We start from the raw sequence: 27,631 nt of genomic DNA, 5'->3' as shown, positions 1-27,631 counted from the left end.
AACTCACTGTGCTTTGGTACTGGACTAACTGAATTTCTAATTCAGAGATGGAAGGCTTCTGGGCATAGTCAAGTACTTGCAAAGTCAGAGTGTGATCGAGATGGGATTGACCACTCCAAGAGTTGGAGAAGAATGAGTCGCTGTATTTCAATTTAGCAAAACCTTGGCCAGGGTAATCCATCAGATGAATTTGATATTTTGAAATACAATGTGGACAACCTGATCAGAGTTAATAGTTGAACTCTAGGGTATCCTATGATCATTTTGGTCAAGGGGATAAATTATATGAAAACTATATCCGCATGGATTCTAAGGATGTTGTTCTACACATTCGACCTATCCGATCGTTGGGTACCATTGCTAGATGGTCATTTCGATTGGTATAAAAATTTATTCCTGTGCTATCGACTTAGGTTCGGACCTATGAGGTCATACACATTAGAGTTCATGATCCGATCGGATGGTTGATCAACGATTAAGAATCGTTCTAGGGTTAAATGATCAATACGATTGACATTTAACCCAGTGCAAGTGTTGCAGGAGGATCGATTAGCAATTCGATTGCTAATTGGCTTAATTTGATTAAGCCAATGAGCTGAGATTAAGTCTAATTAAATATGATTTAATTATATTTAGTTTGGACTTGATTGGATCAAGTCCAATTGGTTTATTGGATAAGCCAAGTGCAAGAAAAAACTAGTCCTAGTTCAACTAGGACTTTGGTCAATCTAATTTTTAATTTGATTAGAAAATTAAATCAGATTTAAATCTAATTTAATCTGATTAAATTAGATTTTTAATTAGGTTAAGATCTATTTTAATTGGGTTGATCTAATTTTGGTTTGATTTGGTTTGAAAAACTAAATTAAAACAAGTCATAAGATAGAATCCTAGTAAGACTAGGATTCCACCTTGCACCACATAAGCCTTCCCCACGCCCTCTCTCTCATTCAACACCAATCTCCTCTTATTTTGTGTGACAAAAGCCCTCTCCCAGGTCTCTACCACATTCACAAAAGGTTTCCTCTCTTCTTTCTTACATGGAAGGTGGTTTGGATCAAATCAAAGAGGAATAAGTTTGGATTTCGAATTCTATGAGATAGAGTTTTAGAAATCCAAAACTCTTTCAATTTTGTACCGAATTTATCCAAATTTTTTTTGGAATTTTCATGGATTTTAGGGTACATATTGTATACCCTTTGCTGGTGATCTATGTATGAAAATAAGGAGAAGGTGCTCAGGAGTTGGGTGCCCCTTATCTTGCCATGTTTGGATAAGCCTTGACTAGGTATTTGACCTAGACAAGGACTCTATCATATCTCTCTATATAAAATGAGTTTCTTCATAAAATTTTTGAAAAAGATAGAGATTTGAGAGACCTTTGGGCCATCCAAAAACCAGAGAGAAAGACCTTTGGATCGTGGAGATATGATAGACACAAGATAGGGTGTCTAGAGAGAAAAATGAGAAGAAGAAGAGGGTCTTCTTCTAGGGTTGTTTATTTTCATATCTTTCCTCCCTCCATCTTGAGTTTTCTGAGAGCGTCTCAGATCTAAAACTCCTCCTCCTACTTTCTATCTTTGGAAGAGTCTAAATCAAGAAGAAGGAGGCACCTGATCAACCATCAAAGAAGGATCAGCGTAGTACTAGCATACTGTGCTGATTTCCTGAAGCAGGACTTCTGATCGAGATTCGTGGGCTTGTGTGGATGACTCCTAGAGACCGGATGCATGTGTGGCTTGCAACATTATCCTCAAATCTGGATCAGCGAGGTTAGAACATCTAACTTGCAAGGTAATAGATCTGATCTATTGTTTAATACATACATTAGATGTAGTATAGAAACATATTGATATGATCAACATGTAGTTCATGCTGTATATATATATATATTTTATTTTTTAATTTAATACTATATAATAATTATGTAATAGAATCTTAGATCTAGAGATTCTCTGATTTTAGAAAATAAATTTTGATTTATTTTAGTCTTCTGTTGTATGATCTTGAAAAAGTTTCAAGATCTAACCCTGAAACCCTAGATCTGGTTCCTACAGACACTCCACAATAATCCTCCAATAAGCTCTTGCTGGTGGCCTTCAGTTTAAGACCCATATGTCAATATTTGACAGATGTTCTAAAATAAAAATGGCAGGTGTCAGGAATTAGCATGTGTTGTCTTAAATTCATCTCATGAATTAAGACAAGCCTTTTCTGAGCTAGACAAGCTTCATTTAGACTAAAAGAAACCTTTTCAAGATTCTCTGAATAAGTCAAATCATATTTGGCTCAGTTAAGATAGAAAAGATTACACGAGGAGAAAGTTAGGCTCAATCGTGTGCTAGCACGATTTTCTTGAACCTAATTGGATCTTATCCAAATCAATTAGGTTAGCCCAATTGATGTCATCCAGACCCTAATCTTTGTTTGTGTGACCCAATTAGGTTCAATTTCGTATGGTAATGAGACATGTCATGATCTCATCATCGACATCATCGAAACTCCTTTCGATGGATCATGACTCTTCTGATTCAGACAATTAGAATGATCGATCATCAATATCATTCTAATTGCTTCCAAAATCCATCAATGACACCTAGCAGTATGTGGTGGCAATCCATAAGAACTGAAGATAAACCTCTCGATGTAGCTACCTATGTGATTGAGTTCCTCTATCATGAGTCCCGACTGAATTAGGGTTAAGGTGAACTCATCAAACCTAACATCAGTCATATGAATCAATCGATCGATCCAAGTCCGATGTGAAACCCCAATGAAAAACTTTTTTTTCCATTATTTCAATCTGCCATGGCCATGGGCTTAAGGACTTGATCTTTCGATCATCATAGGACTACTCCTCTCATCTATCGAGGTTGATAGATCCCATCTTGGTGCGACCTAGTTTTTACAATGAATATGCTACAGCCAACATACACCTCAAAGTTTCGAACGACTAGGAGATCAAGTTATGGTATAGTCAAACTATAACACATACAAGGTGAACTGTCGATGCATCTCAGGTCAAAAAACTAGACACACAACTGCAGCATCGAGCTAATCATCAACGAGAAGGTAGACTTCCTTATGACTGCTCGATATGGTCACGCTCAGTACTCTCATTCTCAACGAATATCTGTACTCTCGCTCTGGTGTCTCCACACTATAGACTCAAGACACATCCACCCTAAGAAAGTGATCATACACCAACCTTCCGGATCAATCACCATCTTCGTGATGATCCTATGGTCAGGAGCTGTTTATGAGTTAGTTATGTAAATTCATACCTTAAATTTTTAACTCTTGAAAATATGAATTGATATTTTTACTAACTCAAAGGATGTATCACAGACACAATGTATACAATGTGATAGAAGAATAACTCATTTATTGATTTATAGTCAAAATTATAAATTTGTCCTTAGATTTGTACAGGAATGTGTTAGCCAATCTGGCATCTAGGGCACACATCTAACGCACGACATGTCTCATTACCATACGAAAATGAACCTAACTGGGTCACACAAATAAGAGTTAGGATCTGGATGTCATCAATTGAGCTAGCCCAGTTTGATTGATTTGGATTAGATCCAATTAGGTTCAAGAAAATTGTGCTAGCACACGATTGAGCCTAACTTTCTCCTCGTGTAATCTTTTCTATCTCGACTGAGCCAAATATGATTTGACTCACCCAGAGAACCTTGAGAAGATTTCTCTCAGTCTGACTGGAGCCAGTCTAGATCAAAAATAATTTGTCTTAATTCATGAGATGAATTTAAGACAACACCTGCTAATTTCTGTCACCTGACATTTTTGTTTTAGGACATTGATCAAATGTTGACCCATGGACCTTGGACTAAAGGCCACTTGGCAAGAGGTCATTGGAGATTTTTTATGGAGTGACCACCTGCTAAATTGGGCCTCAAAGTGGGCACCATATTCAAATTGGGCATGCACCCCAAGTGGATAAGGATAGAGTCCCATGAGATGAGGACTCTGATCCCTTGATCAACTTGGATTGTGGGGCGCCAATCTCACTGTGCTTATCCAGTGTTGGCACCAACAGTAGGAGGGATTGTGGAGATTTTTATCTGATATGATCAGATGACATCACTCTACCAATCAAAATTTTTTCAAAATTAATTAAATTTTTTTGATTGATCGAATGATGTGGCATTGCATGGCACAGCAAGGTCTATTTAAACCCTGTCTGCGCCTAGGGTTTAGAGATTCTGCATAATAACCAGCAAAAGCCTAAATTCTCTCCACTTCTATATTCCCCCTCTACTCCTCTCCCTCCCCTCTTCACATCCAAGAAGTTGGACATCCATCTGGTGCTTGTCCAAGGCGTGGTGGCTTCCTGATTAGAAGGCTGCAGAGATTTATCGAGAAGCTGCTGCTCCAGCTTCAGAAGATCTTTTGAAGATCTTTCAGATCAGATCTAGATCTGATTTTTGGAGCAAAGATTTGTGAAGAGAAGATGATCCAAATCTTGCTCAAGTGGATATCGATAGAGGCTAGACGATTGCATGGCTATTTTAGAACCTCGGGCATTGCTGCGATCATCTACAGGGTAATCTAGTTACCCTAGAGGTATTTCTCTATTCCTCATGATTTTAGATTTAATTTTAAATTTAATATCAGATAATAGAAATTAGATCTAATAGATCTTAGATCTAAAATATTATATGATAATTTTTTTTGAAATATTCCACCCCAGATCTCTTTAGATCTGGAAGATCCTACAAGGAAAAAGTCGATTTTTCCTTCATCTAATGTAGTGACGAAAAGCTATTGGGTACAATCAAGTACTTGTGAAGTCATGTGTGGATCAAAATAAGATTGATCTCTCTGAATTATAGGAGTTAATGTATCACTATATTTCAATTTAGGAAAATCTTGACCAGGATAATCCATATGATGGATTTGAAAAGTTGAAATACAGTATGGATGACTATTCCAGGATTGACAGTTAATCCCTAGATTATTCTGAGTATTAGGATCAAAGGGTTGAATTATGCAGAAATCATATGCCGAGGTTCTTGAATATTATTTTATAATTATTCAAGCTATTTGATATTGGATATCATTACTAGATAGTCATTTCGATTAGTATAGGAAGGGGTTTGTATGCTACTGGCTTAGTGTTCGAACATATGGAGTCAAGCACATAAGTCAAACAATATAGAAAAGAATTGACCGAATATTTATATGTTCAATTTGAAAGTATGAGACTTGATTGAACATATAGATTAACTTAATTGAGAATTGAGTTGTAGGTTATATGGAATTAAACACTGACGATGTCCAGCTAGCACTGTGCATAAGGTGCAGGTTTGATTTTGGAGATGAATTAAATTAAATCAATGATCCAAGCAATTATAAGAGATTCGATTTGAGTCCTAATTACTTTAGATTGGAAGGAGAGAACTCAACCAATAGAAGGATCAACAGCTGCTCCTGTGCTTACTACTTTTCAAAAAAAATGTAGGGAAACTTAGCCGGCTAAATGATACGGAAGGAATCCTAGACCTGCAAGCGCAGAAACTCCCTCACACCCTTAGCCTTCTTTCTCGACTGATCCTTAAGGTTCAAAGACTAGGGGACTCCTTTCCTTCTCTTCAACGCTTTTCAAAAAGTGTTAAAAAGAGGGAAGTAATTTAATTGAACTTAATTTTATTAAGGCTTGATTTGGTTAATTTTTCAAGTTAAACTTAGACAAGAATCCTAATTAGATTAGGATTAGCAGTCTTTTCAAAATTGATTCGAATCAAATTCAAATTAGATTCGAATTGAATCCAAATCTGAACCAAATCTGATTTGGTGCACTTAGCCATCTTTTCCATGGATTCTCTCATCTTTATGGCCGACCAAGGTGGTTGAGAGGGGGCTGTTTTTCAGCCCCCTCCCCATGGGCATGCAGTATAATGGAGGGAGGCACAAGTTGGCACCTCTGCTATTTGGATTGGGATTTCTTGTGCTTTAGGGAGTTTAGATTTGATTCAAACATGGAGAGTCCTATTTCTAGTACCTAAAAAAGTTTGATTTGATCTAAAATTTCTTGTCTATTTAAGGAGGGATGTGGAGAAGAGAAACAAGCAATCAAGTATTGGGTTAGGCATGGAGACAACCTCTTTTGGGCATCCCTCTTCCTTGGCAGCTCCCCTGGGCATCTCTCTCCTCCTAGCCATCCTCCCTCCCTTGTGGTGGCATGTGGGCTATTCTAAGAGCTTGAAAATTAGATCTCAAAACTTGTTCTCTTTCTTCTCCGAAGAAGATGTTCATCCATCTCTTCTACAGAGTTTGACGAGCATACGAAGTAGAGGATCCGTGCATCCAGATCTCATGAAGCAAATCAATTGAGGAGCTTCTTCAATCTTGATTATTTTTTACTTCCAATCAAAGTGAGATTTCATAAATATTATAAAAAATTTTAATTACTAATCTATTCTTTTCTTTTGACATTGGATGCGATCGGATAATTTTTCCTTCAATTAGTGTCAGAGATTTTTTTTAATTTTGAATTGTATGTCATGATCGCATAGTCTAATTTTGAGATTTTTTTAATTTTTTTGATTAAATTTTGAATCAAAATTTTTAATCTAATTAAACTTTTATTTCATCTAATATCTTTTGCATATTTTTCATCTAATTTTGATCAGAGTATCGAATCAAAATTAGCCTCTGAATCCAGTCTGCTGAAAATCTATTTTAGCAAAAATTTTTTATATAGATTTTTATGCTGATTTAATATCTGATTATGCATGGATTTAAATCTATTTTGGATATAAATTTTATGATATAATTTAATTAGAGAATTGATATTTGAACCAGGCTAAGATCTGAATCTGTTTGATAGAGTTTTTGATCTGATTTCAACAATATATTTGCATATGTTTGATCATATCTAAAATCAGATTTTTTTTATGCAATCATACATATATTTTAAATAAATTTATATATTATTTCAGATCTACATTAATTATTTTATATGCTTTATAAAAGTAGGTTTAGATCTGAAATAAATTTGATGCATTGATCTACTAAGATTAGATGCATATCATATTTGTATGATTATGTGCATGCATAGATTGTATAATAATTTATATATTTATATAATTAGTTTTTAAAATTAGATTTTAAATCTTAGTAGCTCAATATTTGAATTAAGAAGATCACCAAGCCATCCAATCATAAAAGCAAGTATGGTTTAATGACCCTCGCTTTCTATTCGATTGGGTGCTCTTCTGACGTGCAGGGTTGCCATTGTGATCCAGTCTCATAATGAACAATAGTAAAAAAAATTTAAAATTATTTTAATTATGAATATATTTAGATTAGATCTAAAATAATTTATGATTAATTATAATTTTAACAAAATAAATTCAGATATAAAAATTAAATTTTATTATCTGAATTGTATGTTGCATATGATGTAGAAATCTGAATTTTCTATGATACATATGATGTATACATAAAATTTAAATAAAATTAATATATATTTAATTATTAAATATAGATTTAAAAATTAATTTTTGGTTTGAAACATATGGTATGCTTTACATGAAGTCTTAGTAGTATAGTTCTACAAACTAAAACACATGTTTCATATACTTAATTTAAAATTAAGTTTTTAAAAGAATCTAGATTTGAGAATTGAAGATCTTAAGACACCTCATAAATCAATGGGCAATGAGTTAGCATGAATCAGGTCATCTAATTGGATTAGACCTAGGATTAGAAATAAAGATAGATCAATTAGAGAAGTTAATCAAATTTAATCAAATATTGAATTAGATTAGATTAGAATTTTTCTGAATCAACCTCAATAGTTGTAGCTTGATCAAGTCCATGCTTTTGACCATACCATTGGATTATGATCGTGGCTCAATGGTTTAGCACAAGTCCTTTGTCTGACCGAATTAAAACTAATTGATCAATTAGTGTCTAAGATAAGTCTGGCAATATTGCATGATAATTTGATGGGTGGTTTTTAATTGACAGTCTGCTTATCTGGCTATTTTGATGGTGTCTATGGCAAGCTGAGGCAAACCCTCCCACCAATCTTACTTATCTGACTATTTCGATAGATCATATTTTGATTAGATCACTGATTGATTCGAGCTGATCCATGCCATTAAGATAAATCAGTGTGACTGATTTAGGTATCTCTAGACTATCTTATATCAAGTTCTCTTCATGACTTGGTGAAGTCAATGGAAGGATTTATAATTCATAGATCAATCTCTTCTCTTATTCTCAAACCATTAAATCAAATCTTCTAAATTATTGGGTGTGTGATAATGCATCCAATGGGGATAACTAGTTCATAGTCTCCCATTAAGGTGTGTGATAATGCATCCAATATTCTAAATAGGCATTAGAGGTGCCACACATCTGGTGTCTATTGGGTATTGAAATTATCATTCATCATATGATCACCTTGTTGTGCCCTTTAGATCAATGGTTAGGTTGGCTGAGCCACACTCGAACCTGCATATTCATTTATTGGATATACTTGGTGGAGTCATGTTAATGGTTGGATCTAACTAGGATTTTCAATGGAGGTACCACATACCTGTTGAAGAGATGCCTGAGGCAAAACCTAATTGTTAGAAATTGTTAGGTGAAACAATTGGTTAAGAATCAACTCATGGATGCACTAGGTTAGTCGAGCCACACTCGAGTCTGAATGCAGTCTATGTGGATTTTAGTATCCACTAAGAGATTAATATAATTTCTCAAATTGAAGGTAGAGGTAGTCAATTCGTATAAAATAGTAGGAGGATCTTTAGACTAAAGTTCATGTCTTTAGGATTAAAATGATTCATATACTAATAGACTTTTGGCTTTCTTTTTTCAGTAATGGCCAGTATATTATCGCTCCGATCACTGTTGGATAGCGATAAGCTTATCATATCAAACTTCAAAAGCTGGTATCAAAAGCTAAAGATTGTTTTGAAGCATGAAAGGATTCTGTACGTGCTTACAGATCCCGTGAAGGAACCAGATCTAGGATTTCAGGGTTAGATCTTAAAACTTTTTCAAGATCAGGCAACGGAAGACTAAAATAAATCAAAATTTATTTTTTAAAATTAGAGAATCCTTAGATCTAAGATCCTATTACATGATTATTATATAGCATTAAATCAAAAATTAAAATATATAGAGCATGAGCTACATGTTGATCATATCAACATGTTTCTATACTACATCTAATGTATGTATTAAACAATAGATCAGATCTATTACCTTGTAAGTTAGACATTCTAACCTTGTTGATCTGGGCTTGAGGATGATATTGCAAACCGCACATATATCCGATCTCTAGGAGTCGTCCATACGAGCCCACGAATCTCGACCAGAAGTCCTACTTCAGGAAATCAGCACAGTATGCTAGCATTGCGCTGATCCTTCTTCGATGGTTGATCAGGTGCCTCCTTCTTTTTAATTTAAGCTCTTCCAAAGATGAAAAGTAGGAGAAAAAGTTTTAGATCTAAGACACTCTTAGAAAACTCAAGATGGAGGAAGGGAAGAGATGAAACTAACAATCCTAGAAGAAGACCCTCTTCTTCTTCTCTTTACTCTCTCCTAGACACCCTGTCTTGTGTCTATTATATCTCCATGACCCAAAAGTATTTCTCTCTAATTTTTGAATACCTCAAAGGTCTCTCAAAGCTCTATGGTCTTCAAGATTTTTATGAAAAAACTCATTTTATAAAGAGAGATATGATAGAGTCCTTGTCTAGGTCAAATACCTAGTCAAGGCTTATCCAAACATGGCAAGATAAGGGGCGCCCAACTCTTGGGTGCCTCCTCCTTATTTTTATACATGGACCACCAGCAAAGGATGCACATTGTGTGCCCTAAAAGGCACAAAAATTTCAAAAAAAATTTGGATAAATTCGGTGCAAAAAGGAAAGAGTTTTGAATTTTTAAAACTCTATCTCATAGAATTTGAGATCCAAACTTATTCCTACTTTGATTTGATCGACAACCACTTTTCATGTATGAAAGAAGAAAAGAAACCTTTTGGATGTGGGAAAGACCTGAAAGAGGGCTTTTGTCGCACAAAATAAGAGAAGATTGGCATGGAATAAGAGAGAGGGCATGGGGGGGGGGCTTATGTGACGCAAGGTGGAATCCTAGTCTTATTAGGATTCTATCTTATGACTTGTTTTAATTTGATTTCTCAAATCAAATCAAACCAAAATTAGATTAACCCAATTAAAATAGGTCTTAACCCAATTAAAAACCTAATTTAATCAGATTAAAATAGATTTAAATCTGATTTAATTTTCTAATTAAATTAAAAATTAGGTTGACCCAAGTCCTAATTGAACTAGGACTAGTTTTTTTTCTTACACTTGGCTTATCCAATAAACCAATTGGACTTGATTCAATTAAGCCCAAATCAATTCTAATTAAATTATATTCAATTAGACTTAATCTCAGCCCATTGGCTTAATCAAATTAAACCAATTAGCAATCGAATTGCTAATCGATCCTCTTGCAACACTTGCACTAGGTTAAATGTCAATCATATTGATCATTTAACCCTAGAATGATTCTTAATCGTTGATCAACCATCTGATCAGATCATGAACTCTAATGTGTGTGATCTCATAGGTCTGAACCTAAGTCGGTAGCACAAAAATAAATTTTTGTACCAATCAAAGTGACCATCTAGTAATGGTATCCGACGATCGGATAGGTTGAATGTATAGAACAACATCCTTAGAACCCATGTGGATATAGTTTCCATATAATTCATCCCCTTAACCAAAATGATCATAGGATACCTCAGAGTTCAACTGTCAACTCTGATCAGGTTGTCCACATTGTATTTCAAAATATCAAATCCATCTGATGGATTACTCTAGCCAAGGTTTTGCTAAATTGAAATATAGTGACTCATTCTTCTCCTACTCTTGGAGTGGTCAATCCCATCTCGATCACACTCTGACTTCGCAAGTACTTGACTATGCCCAGAAGCCTTCCGTCACTGAATTAGAAATTCAGTTAGTCCAGTACTAAAGCACAGTGAGTTGCTTGCAAGTCACTAAAGTGATCTCAGGTCTAAGGGATACTTATACCTATATCCCATCAGAGTCATTCTCGACAGCAGAATGCTCTGGAGTTGGTCATGTTCAATGACGATGTACCCTTATATCTCACCTATATGTCATACCAGTGTCTTCACACTCCTTGGTTAAGAGGACAACCAACCCATATTGCCTACAACGACCTATGCTCGATAGAAGCTGTCGTCCTTATTAACAGTCTATCATTTGGTCGTGAACAGTTTTAAGGACTAATCGATAAATTTTCTTTTTATCGAACTTAAATAGTCCTAAGGACTTCATCATAACAACGGAGTTCATTAGAAGATGAAAGCTTATGATGAAAATACTAAAAATATATTTTATTTATTAACAAATCAATTACAATACTTGGTTGCTCAACCGTCAACAGCTCGACGATTGACTTTTGGGACATATTTTCCAACAACTCCCACTTGTCCTAAAGCCAGTCACCTCAGTATCTAATACCCATCTTCGACTTGTGGTTGTCGAACTCCTTTATCGCCAAGGCTTTAGTGAAGGGGTTGGCCAGGTTCTCCTTTCCATCGATCTTCTGAAGATCGATGTCACCTCGATCCATGATCTTCCGGACCAGGTGGAAGTGGTGCAAAATGTGCTTCATCCACTGGTGTGCTTTGGGTTCCTTCGCCTGAGCTATGACACCAGTGCTGTCGTAGTAGAGCAGGATCGAACCATCGAGGGAGGGTGCTACTTCGAGCTCGATGATGAATTTTCTCAGCCACACAGCTTCCTTCGCAGCATCTGATGCTGCGATGTACTCCGCTTCACAAACAGTCTGCCATAGTATGCTGCTTGAAACTCTTCCAGCAGATAGCTCCACCATTTAGAGTAAAGATATAACCCGACACGCTTCTGATGTCATCATGGTCAGATTGAAAGCTGGAGTCTGTGAACCCTACAAGTTTCAGATCTGACTCACCATAAACCAACCATTGGACCTTAGTATTTCTCAAATACATAAGGATGGCTTTAACCACTTTCCAGTAGTTTTCTCCAAGATCAGATTGGTATCTACTCACTACTCCTAGTGAGTATGCCACATCTGGTCTTGTACATGTCATGGCGTACATGATAGATCCCACGATCGAAGCATATGGGACTCTACTCATATGTTCTCTCTCTTCAGAAGTTGTTAGATAATTCTTCTTAGAGAGAGAAATTTTATGGCCTATCGGTAGATAGCCCTTCTTGAAATTCTCCATACTGAACCTCTTCAGCACAGTGTCTATGTACGTGGACTGGAATAACCCAAGCATCTTTTTAGATCTATCTCTATAGATCTTCATCCCTAGGATGTAGGATGCTTCACCCAAGTCCTTCATGAAGAACTGCGATGACAACCAAACTTTTATTCTCTGTAGTGCGGAGATGTCATTCTCGATTAAGAAAATGTCATCCACGTACAAGACAAGGAATACCATAACTGGACCATTTGCCTATTTATAGATGCAGGGCTCTTCTCCATTCTTAACAAAGCCATATGCTTTGATCACCTTATCAAAATGCATGTTCCAACTCCGAGAAGCTTGCTTCAATCCATAAATGGATCTCTGAAGTTTGCACACCTTGCACTCATCTATGGATGTAAACCCCTCAGGTTGTGTCATATATACCTCTTCGGTCAGCTCTCCATTCAGGAAAGCTGTCTTTACATCTATTTGCCAGATCTCATAGTCCAGATGGGCAGCTATTGCAAGCATTATTCGAATGGATTTGAGCATTATCATAGAAGAAAATATCTCGTTATAGTCAATACCATAACGTTGACGATACCCCTTAGCAACCAGATGGGCTTTATAGGTCTCCACCTTTTCGTCTGCGCTCATTTTTCTTTTGAACACCCATTTACACCCAATGAGTTTAACCCCTTCAGGTGAGTCAACCAATGTCCATACATCATTGACCTTCATGGACTCCATTTTGGATTTCATGGCTTCAAGTCATTTTTCAAAATCAGGTCTCTGCATTGCATCCATATAGGTGATCGGATCCTCATCGTTCTCATCGAGTTCGATGAGATCACCATTTCGGACTAAAAAATTATAGTATCTGTTCGACTGATGTGGTACTCTATCGGATCGCCTTAATGGTATAGGTACATTGGGCTTCAGATCTGATCTAATCAAATCTGACTCAGGTTCTGCTATTGGTGTCGGTCCTTCTACCTATTGAACTTCATCAAGTTCAACCTTAGAGGCAATGGTTCCTTCACCAAGGAACTCTTTTTTTAAAAAGATTGCCTTAAGGCTGACGAATACTTTTTGTTCATCAGCATGGTAGGAAAAATATCCTTTGGTCTCTTTGGGGTACCCGATGAATGTGCATTTGTCAGACCTAGGTCCAAGTTTGTCTGTGACTAATCGTTTGACATAGATCGGGCACCCCCAGACCCTAAGGTGTGAAAGTGCTGGCTTATGCCCTATCCATATCTCATATGGAGTCTTATTTACAAACTTATTTGAAATCTTATTTAACAGATAACAGGCCGATTCGAGTGCATATCTCCAGAAGGATATTGGCAAGCTGGCAAAACCCATCATGGAACGGACCATGTGTAACAGAGTCCGATTTCTCCTTTCAGACACACCATTATGCTGTGGTGTTCCTGAAGGAGTCCATTAGGAGATAATCTCATTCTCTCCTAGATATGTGAAAAACTCACTAGAAAGATATTTTCCTCCTCGATCAGATAAAAGAGTTTTAATACTCTTTCCAATTTATTTTTCTACTTCACTTCGGAATCGTTTGAACATTTCAAATAAATTCGACTTATGTTTCATCAGATAGATATATCCATATCTGGATAGATCATCCGTGAAAGTTATGAAGTAGAAATATCCACCTCTAGCACTTGTGCTCATGGGCCCGCATACATTAGTATGTACTAGGTCCAAGAGCTCAATAGCTCTCTCATATTTTTTAGTAAAAGGTGACTTGGTCATTTTACCAAGAAGATAGGACTCACAGGTTGGAAGTGATTCACAATCACTGACTTTGAGGATTTCCTCTTGAGTCAACCTGTTTATTCTATTCTTGTTTATATGACCTAGCCTACAGTGCCATAAGTAGATATCTGACGCACTATCTAATCTAAGGTGCTTGCCAATAGAATAGATTCTTATCGGGCTTGATCTTTCTAGTCTGGCCCTACACTGATATCCTAGCCTGAACTTGCACATTCTTCACTTTCTTCTTCTTGTTCTTCTTTCCTTTTTTAAAGGATCGAGAACCAGAAGACGAAGCTCCCACTAAGTTCACCGACTCCTTATGGAGTTGGTGATCCTTCTCAAAGTTCTGAAGCAACCCCAGTAACCTGTGGTAGTTTACTTCAGGCTTTGTCATTCTATAATGAGTGAGGAATGGGAGATAAGACTTGGGCAGCGAGTTCAGTATTGTATTTTTCCCAAGCTGCTCATGTAAGGGAAAGCCAAGCTTGCTCAATCATTCAATCAGCTCGATCATGTACAATACATGATCAGTGATAGAGGCACCATCTCATATTTGGCATTGAAGATGGCACAACTAGTCTTGTGCCTCTCCACATCATCGGGTGTGCCAAAGGCATCCTCCAACACTTGAAGCATATCCTTTGGCTGAGCCGTCTTGAATCTGTGACTGAACTCGTCGCTCATAGCAGCCAGCATGATACAGCGCATCATGGTCAGATCACTGAGCCACTTCTGATAAGTATCTCTGACTGTTCCATGTACATTGACAACTGGCTCCTCAGGTGCAGGATCCATTATCATATATAGGATCCATTCATGCTTCAGGAAAGTTGGGTCCCACCAACTTATCATTATCCAACAATGATCGGAGCGATAGGGAAGTGGCCATATCTGCTCAAAGAAAAATCATAACCTAATTAGTAATTGATTCATTAAACCTAAAGATTTGGACTTTAATCAAAAAGTTTCTTCCACTATTTTATTCGAATTGGTAGCCTCTACCTCCAATTCGAGGAATTATCCTAATTTTTTAGTGGGTACTAGAATCCACTTAGACTGCACACAAGCCCAACTATGGTTGGCCAACCCATGTACATCTAAGGGTAGGTTCATAACCAATTGTTTCTCTAAACAACTTTTAGTAATTTTAATTTTACCCCAGAAACCTAATCAGTAGGCTTTGGCCTCCACTGTAAGGATTTGGTTAGGTCTAACCATTAACATGACCATACTTGATGCATCTAACCAACGAATGATTAAGTCCAACTTTGGTTGGCTCACCTAACCACCATTAGAGAGACACTTCCAAGTCATCATATGATGAGTGATAATTCCATTAGTCAACAAGCATCGGGCCTTTGGGTCTGCAATGATTATTGAGTTAATGGACTCATTATCAAACACCTTAATGGGAGGCTATGACTCAGTTGTCTCCATAACTTTATCATTTTAAGGACCTAATAATTTTAAAAGATTTAAATGATTTAAAGGATGAGGTTAGATGAATTAGCTTATCATGATCCTCCCACTAGCTTCACCAAGTCAGCTTAAGGGGTACAATTAATAGGGCTGGTCTAGGAGCACCTAAATCAGTCACACTGATTTACCTAACTGACATGGGTCAGCTCGAATAGTCAAGTGATCCGATCAAAACATAATTTCACCAAGAGGCCAGGTAAGTTCGATCAGTAGGAGGGTCAGCCAAAGCTTGCCTTAGACACCATCAAAAATGGCCAGATAAGTGGGCTCCCAATTAAAAATCACTGATCTGGTTTACCTTAGACACCAACTGGTTTAATTGGTTTTGATTAGATCAACCTAACAGTTCATACTAGACCGCTTAGCCAAGAATCAAGTCCATTTGGTTCTCGTTAAAGACATAGACTTGACCAACTACAACTATTGTAATTGATCTAGAGAATCCTTGACCTAATCTAAGGCAACAATTGATTAGATTTAGTCAATTCTCTAATTAAGTCCATCTTTAATCTAACCATAGGTCTAACCCAATTAATAGACCTAATTTTCACTAACCCATTAATCCAATGTGTTATGGTTTGTGTCTTAGGTTCTTCAATTCACAATCCTAGAATCTAATCAAGCAACTTCTTAATTCTTAATTAAGTTTTGGGCTGAGGGTTGGGTTCGACTTTTTGAAAATAATTTTTATATTTGTAAAATAATTTTACAATATGGTTCTACCAATCATATTGCATGTTTGATTCATAATCAAGATGCAAATGAAATAAACATGAAACTACTTTAGATCTAATCTAAACAGATTTATGTAATTGAAATAATTTTAACTTTAAATAATTTTTTTGCACAAAAATTATTAACAAAAAGATTTTATTTTAGATTTAAATATTTTTTAAATCTAATAAATCATAATTTTAATCTAGATCATATCTAATAAATTTATGATTAAAGATAGATCTACACGAACTAGGACAACCTTTGCACTGTAAGGTGTAAGCCTTACAGCAAGACAACCTTGCAGTTCGTGATTGATCTAAAATTTTAATTTTAGATTTAATAATTAGATTATAAATTAGATCTAATCTAAAAAATAATCTAAGTATGTATAAATAATCATATAATAAACAACCTGGCTCTGATACCAATTGAAGGAACCAAATCTAGGATTTCAGGGTTAGATCTTGAAACTTTTTCAAGATCAGACAGCGGAAGACTAAAATAAATCAAAATTTATTTATTAAAACTAAAAAATCCATAGATCTAATATTCTATTATATAATTATTACATAGCATTAAATCAAAAATTAAAATATATAGAGCATGAGCTACATGTTGATCATATCAACATATTTCTATACTACATCTAATGTATGTATTAAACAATAGATCAGATCTATTACCTTGCAAGTTAGACATTCTAACCTTGCTGATCTGGGATTGAGGATGATGTTGCAAATCACACATGCATCCGATCTCTAGGAGTCATCCACACGAGCCCACGAATCTAGACCAGAAGTCCTGCTTCAGGAAATCAGCACAGTATGCTAGTACTGCGCTGATTCTTCTTCCATAGTTTATCAAGTACCTCCTTCTTCTTAATTTGGGCTCTTCCAAAGATGAGAAGTAAGAAAAGGAGTTTTAGATATGAGACACTCTCAAAAAACTCAAGATGGAGGAAGAAAAGAGATGAAACTAACAACCCTAGAAGAAGACCCTCTTCTTCTTCTCTTTACTCTCTCCTAGACATCCTGTCTTGTGTCTATTATATCTCCATGACCCAAAAGTCTTTCTTTCTGATTTTTGGATGACCCAAAGGTCTCTCAAATCTCTGTGTTCTCCAAAACTTTTATGAAAAAACTCATTTTATAGAGAGATATATGATAGAGTCCTTGTCTAGGTCAAATACCTAGTCAAGGCTTATCCAAACATGGCAAGATAAGGGGTACCCAACTCTTGGGTGCCTCCTCCTTATTTTCATGCATGGACCACTAGCAAAGGGTGCACAATATGTGCCCTAAAAGCCATAAAAATCTCAAAAAAAATCTGGATAAATTCAGTGCAAAAAGGAAAGAGTTTTAGATTTTAAAAACTCTATGTCATAAAATTTGAAATCTAAACTTATTCCTACTTTGATTTGATCTACAACCACTTTCCATGTATGAAAGAAGAGAGGAAATCTTTTGGATGTGGGAAAGACCTGAGAGAGGGCTTTTATCGCACAAAATAAGAGGGGATTGGTGTGGAATAAGAGAGAGGGTGTGAAGGGGGGGGGGGGGGGCATGTTGGAGCATGATCCCGACTCCCACGGACCTTGGGTGCAGCAGAACCAGCAACGAACAAATTTGGAGACTTCTGGACTCGATCAAAGGCCCTTGACGAAATCAGCCTGGTTGTTGTCTTCTTCGTCAGCCTTTCGTTCCAGATGAAGAACGCCTCTAAGATCATCTCTAAAAAATTCAAGATTTGGTACCCAACCAGATCAGGCCTAGACTGAGGTCTTCCAATTTATAGATCTCAAATTAGGATATTCTAGATAGAGAAAAAGGTAGATAGAAATAGACCTTTCAGATCTGTCCTGCAGCAGCCTTTCCTGTAGAACTGTTGATGGAGATCTCACCCGCGCCTCAAACGACCTCAGATCAACTCCAGATCTGAGAGAAACTTGTACCAACCTCTTCGCAAGAGATTCTAGATTTTGGACCTGATGTTTGGGTGGCTGCAAGAGAGGGAGAGAGATCTGGTTGGCGGCACAAAGGGGGAGGGGCCTAGCGCCTCCCCTGCTTAACTTTATTTTTATGGACCTGGCGGCAAGAAACCCTAGGGTTTCTTGCTCCTGGGGCATGGAGAATGGCTGGAGAGAGAGGGAGAAGAGAGGGAGAGAGACTTGGGAGAAAGAGTATTGTATTCCTTGGCTTTTTCAAACCTATATAAGTATATGTATATATAAACGCAGGGTCAAGTGACCCAAACCCAAAACTCCCTTGACCAACTCTATGGGAGATTAGGTTAACCCAAGCCTATGTATACCCATGACTCGACCTAATCTCACCTATCTTGGGCCCAGACCTGGCCCATAAAGAGTTGATCCTTTGAGGCCCACATAACCTAGACCTCAAGAACCCGAAAGGCCCATAGCCTTTCAACCTAGGGCCCAACTAGCCTTAGAGCCTCCATGAAGCCCTCATGAATGATGGACCTTGGCCTTAGCCTTGGTCCCCTGGGCCTTGGGCACACCACTTGGATCACTACAATCTCCACCTTGGTGTCCCAAGGCCTCAACCAGCTCCACTCTATCCATCAGCCGAATCAGCTCAACACATCTCTGAAAGCTGTCCCGTGGAAGTACCTTCGTAAGTGCATCAGTTGGGTTCTTCTTGGTGTGTACCTTCACCAGCTCCACCTCACCATCCTCCACAAGCTCTCTGATCTGATGATACCGAATGTCGATGTGCTTTGTCCTTGCATGATAGACTGAGTTCTGTGCTAATAGAAGTGCACTCTAGCAGTCACAGTGCACTCTAATGGCCTCCTGAGTAAGGCCCATCTCCATCAACAAATCCTTCAGCCAAATTGCCTCCTTAGTTGCTTCTGTCAGCCCGATGTACTCCACCTCTGTAGTGGATAGAGCTGTGATAAGCTGCAGACTCGATCTCCAAGAAATAGGACCTCCATACAGGCTAAAGATGAAGCCTATCATAGACCTCCAGGTATCCACATCTCCACCAAAGTCTGCATCTACATAACTGCCAATCAGCCCCTAAGCCACTATGGACATGTCAGAGTGTCCCACTGCACCTCTTCGTTGTCCGTAGCAGATGCCAACTCCAACTGATCCCGCCATGTATCTGAATATCCACTTCAGAGCTCTCTAGTGCTCCCTGCCAGGCTGCGCCATGAACCTGCTAACCTGACTCACTGCATGAGCGATGTCTGGCCTACAACAGACCATCGCATACATCAAGCTCCCAACTCCTGAAGCATAAGGAACCATCTCCATCTCCTGAGCCTCCACCTCAGTCTGTGGTGCCATGGTCTTCGAGAGTCTGAAGTGACCGGTAAGTGGCAGCTCCACCGACTTTGCTCCCTTCATCCTGAACCTCTCTAAGACCTTCTGTATGTAGCCCCCTGAGATAGATGCAGCACCCTCCAAGCTCGGTCTCTGAAAATCTCCATGCCTAAGATCTTCCTTGCAGGCCCAAATCCTTCATCTCAAACTCCTGAGATAAGGATGCCTTCAGATCCTGCACAACCTTCCTACTTTTGTATGCTATAATCATGTCATCCACATACAAGAGTAGGAACACCTTAGAACCATCCTCAAGAAACTGAACATAAACAAAGGGATCAAACTCGCACCTGAAAAGTCCAATGCTGCGCACATAGGAGTCGAACCGCTTATACCATTACCTCGACGACTGCTTCAGCCCATACAGCGACTTTTGCAACAAACAAACCTTTCCCTCTGATCCTGGATCCCTGAAACTGGGTGGCTGCTCCATGTAAATCCTCTCCTCCAAATGCCCATGGAGGAATGCCGTCTTAACATCCATCTACTCTAGCTCTAAATCCTGAGCTGCTACAATGCTCAGCAACACTCTGATGGAAGTATGTCTGACGACGGGAGAGAAGACCTCGCTGAAGTCGATGCCTTCCTTCTAAGAGTATCCCTTGGCCACTAACCTCACCTTGAATCTGATACCTCCCTGCTCTGAAGGCCCTTCCTTGCGACTATAGACCCATTTACAGCCAATGGGCCTCTTCCCCAGTGGCAACTGCACCAATTGCCACGTCTGGTTCTGGTGGAGAGACTGCATCTCTTCGAACATCGTCTGGATCCACCGCTCTCTGTCCTGGCTCTCAATAGCCTCCTGATACATTTATGGGTCTCCATTCACTATTACCAGGGCATATGACAGTATCTCCTCGAAGCCATATCAGTCCGGTTTCCTGATGGTCCTCTTGGGCTTGTGTAGGGCAACATCGATATCAGTCCTCGATCCAGCTCACTCCTGCTGGACCTCTCTGTCTCGATCATCTATCCGAGTCTTCTCCACCTGTGGAGACACCTTAGGTAGGTTCTCCACCTGAATGTCATGTCCTCCCGTAGTACCTGCAAGAGGCAAAATCAAAGAGGTAAGCTGTCCAGCAGCGCCTTGCTGGACCTCCTCCTGCTCCTGCTGCTCCTCCATGCCTGCTCGCCTCCGTAGGACTGACTCCTCATCAAAAGTCACATCCCGACTAATGATGACCTTCTTTTCCAAGGGATCCCATAGCCTGTATCCCTTAACTCCTCACAGATAGCCTAGAAACACCGTCTTGCGTGATCTGGCATCTAGCTTGCTCCGCTCACCAGCTCCAATGTGCACATAGGCCGTGCACCCAAATACCCGTAGATGGCCCAGCCCAACTGTCCTCCCAGACCACACCTCATGCATCGTGCCATTTCCAGAAGTGTTCTGTTCATCCTCTCGGCCACCCCATGCTGCTGTGGAGTCCCCTTAACTGAGAAGTATCTTCTGATCCCACACTCCTCACAGTAGTCCTGGAACTCTCTACTGGTGTACTCTCCGCCATTGTCTGACCTCAGACACTTCACGCTCCTCCCCTGCTCCTTCTCCACCTCAGCTCTTCAGATCTTGAACTTGGTGAAGACCTCTGACTTCTCTCTCATGAAGTAAATCCAGAGTTTTCTTGAAAAATCATCAATCAGGGTCATAAAGTATCTGGCCCCATTCCTAGCTGAAACTGGGGTTGGTCCCCACACATCCGTGTGTACTAACTCCAGAGGGGCTGCATTGCGGGCTGTACTGATGTTGAACTGAACTCTCTTCTGCTTTCCCATCTGGCAAGGCTCACAGATCTCTCCTGTAGCACCATCCTCCAGATCAGAGATGAGTCCTCTCCTGCTCAACTCCCTCAGCCCCTTGTTACCATGTGGCCTAGGTGGTAGTGCCACATCCTGTAAGCCCCATGTTGGTTTTGTGCTGCAGCTGCTGCATCAGACTCTTCGGTCACCACAGATCCCTCCATGCGATAGAGATTATTGTCCAACCTCCTGCCTCTCATCACTACCATAGCTCCATTGGAGATGTTCAGTACTCTGCTTCTAGTCCTACTGCTGAAGCTGTATCCACTGCGCTCCAAGTAGCCTAGTGACACTAGATTCTTTTCCAGCTCTGGGACGTGCTTTATATTTGTCAATGTCCTCACAATCCCATCAAACATCCTCACCCTAACTGTCCCTATCCCAGTCACCTTGCAAGGATGATTGTCGCCTAGAGTCACTGATCCCTCATCTGTCTTGGTGTATGTCGCAAACCAAGACCTGTGTGGTGTGTAGTGATGTGAGCACGCAGAGTCTAGTGTCCACTCCTCTGTGTAATGCCTGTGACCATCTGATAACACAAGTAGATCATCCTCCACCTGCTGCCCAGCAACTGCACTCACTGATTCTGAGCCACTTCTTTCTCCCTTCTTGCTCTTCCATAGTGGACATTCTCACTTGAAGTGCCCGAACTCATTGCACTTGAAGCATTTCATCTCTTTCTTTCCCTTCCTGGACTTGGACTGCCCCCTGGACTTGCTTCTGCCTCTGCCTCTACCTGTCCTCTCCCCTACTGCCAAACCCTCCTGGGGAGCCCGATCTCTGGTCAACTTTTCCCTTTGCTCATTAGACCTCAGCACCGAGACCATGTCCTCATATTCCAGAGTCTCCTTGCCATAGAGCAGTGTAGTCACCAAAGAGTCATATGATCCTGGCAGCGAACACAAAAACAACAGAGACTTATCCTCCTCATCCAGCTTCACCCCGATTTTCATCAACTCCGTGGACAACTGGTCGAACCTCTGAATGTAGCCAATCACATCAGATCCCTCCTGCATCTGAAGACTGTACAACCTCTTCTTCAGCATTAACTTATTGCACATATTCTTCCCCATATACATGGTGTGCAACATCGACCAAAGAACCTTCGGGGTCTTTTTTTTCGGCATCGAATACAACGCCGCATCCGCTAAACATCCTCTGATCATCGAGCATGCTTTCTTCTCCAACGATGCCCACTATCTATCTGTTATTCCCTCAGGCTTCTCATCCAAAGCCTGATCCAGATCTGCTTGCACCAGAAGATCCTCCACTCGGATTTTCCACATGGAAAAATTTCTCTTGCCATCAAACTTCTCAAAATCGACCTTCATATTGCTGCCTATGACTGGATCCAAGTCAAACAAGCAATATAAAATCAAGAAGTGTAGAATATACCTTGATGGTACCTTGCTGAAAATTTTCAGCACTTGGGATCTTCAACTTCTCGTGCTTGGAACTGCTTCCTCACCACTGTGGCTCTGATACCAACTATTGGAGCATGATCATGGCTCCTCTCATGGATCTTGGGTGTAGCAGAACCAGCAACAAATAAATTTGGAGACTTCTAGACTCGATCAAAGGCCCTTGACGAAATCAGCCTGGTTGCTGTCTTCTTCGTCAGCCTTTCGTTCCAGATGAAGAATGTCCTCTAGGATCACCTCTAAAAAATCTAAGATCTGGTACCCAACCAGATCAGGCCTGGATCGAGATCTTTCAATTCATAGATCTCAAATCAGGATATTCTAGATAGGGAAGAAGGTAGATAGAAACAGACCTTTCAGATCTGTCCTACTGCAGCCTTTCCTGTAGATCTATTGATGGACATCTCACCCGTGCCTCAAACGACCTCAGATCAACTTCATATCTGAGAGAAACTTGTACCAACCTCTTTGCAAGAGATTTCAGATCTTGGACCTGATGTTTGGGTGGCTGTAAGAGAGGGAGAGAGATCTGGTTGGCAGCACAAAGGGGGAGGGGCCTAGCGCCTCCCCTGCTTAACTTTCCTTTTATGGACCTGGCGGCAAGAAACCCTAGGGTTTCTTGCTCTTGGGGCATGGAGAATGGCTGGAGAGAGAGGGAGAAGAGAGAGAGTCTTAGGAGAAAGAGTATTGTATTCCTTGGCTTTTTCAAATCTATACAAGTACATGTATATATAAACACAGGGTCAAGTGATCCAAACCCAAAACTCCTTTGACCAACTCTATGAGAGATTGGGTTAATCCAAGCCCATGTACACCCATGACTCGACCTAATCTCACCTATCCTAGGCCCAGACCTAGCCCATAAAGAGTTGGTCCCTTGAGGCCCACATAACCTAGACCTCAAGAACCCGAAAGGCCCACAGCCTTTCAACCTAGGGCCTAACTAGCCCTAGAGCCTCCATGAAGCCCTCATGAATGATGGACTTTGGCCTTAGCCTTGGTCTCCTGGGCCTTGGGCACACCACCTGGATCACAACAGGGGGCTTATGTGGCGCAAGGTGGAATCCTAGTCTTACTAGGATTCTATCTTATGACTTGTTTTAATTTGGTTTCTCAAACCAAATCAAACCAAAATTAGATCAATCCAATTAAAATAGGTCTTAACCCAATTAAAAACCTAATTTAATCAGATTAAATTAGATTTAAATCTGATTTAATTTTTATATCAAATTAGAAATTAGGTTGACCCAAGTCGTAATTGAACTAGGACTAGTTTTTTTTCTTGCACTTAGCTTATCCAATAAACCAATTGGACTTGATTCAATTAAGCCCAAATCAATTCTAATTAAATTATATTCAATTAGACTTAATCTCAGTCTATTGGCTTAATCAAATTAAACCAATTAGCAATCAAATTGCTAATCGATCCTCCTGCAACACTTGCACTAGGTTAAATGTCAATCATATTGATCATTTAACCCTAGAATGATTCTTAATCGTTGATCAACCATCTGATCAGATCATGAACTCTAATGTGTGTGACCTCATAGGTCTGAACCTAAGTTGGTAGCACAGAAATAAATTTTTATACCAATCAAAGTGACCATCTAGTAACGGTATCCGACGATCGGATAGGTCGAATGTATAGAACAACATCCTTAGAACCCATGTGGATATAGTTTCCATATAATTCATCCCCTTGATCAAAATGATCATAGGACACCTCAGAGTTCAACTGTCAACTCTGATCAGGTTGTCCACATTGTATTTCAAAATATCAAATCCATCTGATGGATTACTCTAGCCAAGGTTTTGCTAAATTGAAATACAGTGACTCATTCTTCTCCTACTCTTGGAGTGGTCAATCCCATCTCGATCACACTCTGACTTCGCAAGTACTTGACTATGCCCAGAAGCCTTCCATCACTAAATTAGAAATTCAGTTAGTCCAGTACCAAAGCACAGTGAGTTGCTTGCAAGTCACTGAAGTGATCTCAGGTCTAAGGGATACTTATACCTATATCCCATCAGAGTCATTCTCGACAGTAGAATGCTCTGGAGTTGGTCACGTTCAATCATGATGTACCCTTACATCTCACCTGTATGCCATACCAGTGTCTCCATACTCCTTGGTTAAGAGGACAACCAACCCATATGGCCAACAGCAACCTATGCTCGATAGAAGCTATCGTCCTTATTAACAGCCTATCATTTGATCGTGAACAGTTTTATGGACTAATCGATAAATCCTCACTTTATCAAACTTAAATAGTCCTAAGGACTTCATCATAACAACAGAGTTCATTAGAAGATGAAAGCTTATGATGAAAATGCCAAAAATATATTTTATTTATTAACAAATCAATTACAATACTTGGTTGCTCAACCATCAACAGCTTGATGATTGGCTTTTGGGACATGTTGGGTATAAAATACCCTCAGTCGAAGTTTGTAAAGGCCGACCCTTCCAGGGCTTTTTCGGCTTTCGACCTTGTGTGGCATCTTTCTGAATCTCCTCGACCGTCCGAGCTTCCATAATACCATTCGGACTTCTCCGACAATGAGCTTCTCCATTCATTTACCGGACTGCTCCAAACGCCCTCTAAGCTTCGCTATCAGCCAATTTTCTATAGTGATCAACTATTCTCTGAATCCCTTCCAGACTTCTTTCGGCCATGGACGACTCTACTCTAAACTTTCTCCGAACTTCGTCAATGTCCGAGCTTCCCCAACAATGGGATTTCTACAGTAACCAGACTCAATTCAAGTTTCTACGGTGGTCGACCACCTTTCGGATCCCATCAGAGCTCCTACGAGAATCGAATTTCAGCCGAACTCCTATAGTGGATGGATCCCAGATGAATTTCGACAACAGAAGGGCTCCACCAGTCGGATCTCTACTACAAACTTCTACCGCAAGCAGTCTACTCCGAACTTCTACTACAGGCGGTCTACTCCGGATCTCTACTGTAAGTGAATTCCATCCGAGCCTCTACTGTAAATAAATTTCTTCCGAACTTCTATTACCGACAGACTTCAGCCGAGCTTCTTCATAGCCGGATCCCAGCCGAGCTCCTACAGTGGGTGGATCCCAGACGAACTTCTACAATGGGACAGGCTCCACCGGCCAGGTCACTACTCTGAGGTTCCACGATAATCGATCTCGACTGAGCTTCTACAATAAGCGGCCTCTTTTCAGCCTTCTACAGGAACCGAACTCCGTCTGAACTTCCATAGCGGATGGATTTCGGACGAACTTCTACAACAGATGGGCTCCAGCAGCTGGATTTCTACAACGGTCGATCGCCTCTGATGTCTGTCGTACCTCCCCAGCCATCAACCTCCAATAGCATCAGTTAGACTTCAACAACGCCAATCAGACCTCCACAGGATCCTCCAAACCCCTCTAGCAGACGAACCTCCCCAACGCCATCTGAAGTCCACTACCGACCGATCCTCTGCCAGATTCCTCATGAAACCAGACTTTTCCAATAGAAAGTCCCCATCCGAGCTTCTATAATAGATGACTCCCACCTGCAGCATCAACGCTCTAGGCACCCGGCAACAGTAGACCCGTCAGCAACCTCGAAAACACCCGAGCTTCTTCTGGATTGATGAGACAGAGAGCCATTCCGCTCCATCAGACATCCCAATCGAGCTCTAGCTGACAGATCCGAACTCTCTGGCAAGTCACGACAATGGCCACTACCCTACCTCACACTCTGTAATAGATTTCACGTGGCTCCACCACTCTCTGGCAAGTCACGATAATGGCCACTACCCTACTCCACTCTCTGCAATAGATTCCATGTGGCTCCACCACTCTCTGGCAAGTCGCGACAACGGACACCACTCCACTCTTTGTAACAAACTCCACGTGGCCTTGAACGGCCCCTGACGCCACTACTCTCTGTAACAAACTCCGCGTGGCTCTGAACGGCCCACTACCAGACGGTTATAGATGTCGCTGTCAATCAGTTACACTCTTCGTCTATAAAATGGGACCCCCAGATACGTTCTTCTCTAACCTCTAAACTCTATCTCGAAACTCTGCTAAAATTCCCACTTGAGCACTCCATTTCTGTTGAAGCAGAGTACTGACTTGAGCATCAGAGGGTCTTGTTGGAGCACCCCCAACTCCGGTTTAGATTTCCCTTGCAGGTCCCGATGGCAGCCGCGGTCATCTCAACTTTAGCTTCTTCGGTGTCGGTGAAATTCTGTACCAATAGAATTGGTGCTAGAGGAAGGGGCTGTGTCTTCACAGTACCTATGTTCTTAAAGGAGTGCTCAACGGGACTGTCTCTGGTCACCTTCTCCGACATCTACTTCTCCTTCTCCTACTAGATATCCACCTGATGCCTCCCCGAAAGGCATCCATCAGGCGATCCACAGCCTCCACGGTCAGATCTCAGCGAGCTCCGCAAACTCAGGCCTCATCTCTAGTTTCCCAGGCTCCTCCTCCACCAGCAACGGCAGTCGGCATGGAGCAGTTCGACTTGCTGGTTCAGCAGGTCAAGGGCCTCACCGAAGCAGTGCAGGCCATGCAGCAGCAGCCACAACAGCCGCAGGCATCAGTGCGACTGGAAAAAGCATCGTCGGAGTTTCAGAATCTGGCGACCAGATGGGCCACTTGGGCAAGTCGCCCCATCTTCCCTGGAAAGGGGAAGTAGAAGGCAGAGAGCCCACCATCCGATCATGATTCCACCCCCAGAGAGTCCCTACCTTCGTTTCACCAGAAGACCCTCGAGACTCACAGTCGAGAGGACCTCCTGGATCAAAGATTTCGGGAGATAAATCGATGGATCGAAGAGCTCC

This window comes from Elaeis guineensis, chromosome 14, assembly GCF_000442705.2.
Source record: "Elaeis guineensis isolate ETL-2024a chromosome 14, EG11, whole genome shotgun sequence".
In the NCBI taxonomy this organism is placed as follows: Eukaryota; Viridiplantae; Streptophyta; class Magnoliopsida; order Arecales; family Arecaceae; genus Elaeis; species Elaeis guineensis.
The sequence above is the reverse complement of the archived record's forward strand: the minus strand, read 5'-3'. Positions refer to the sequence as shown.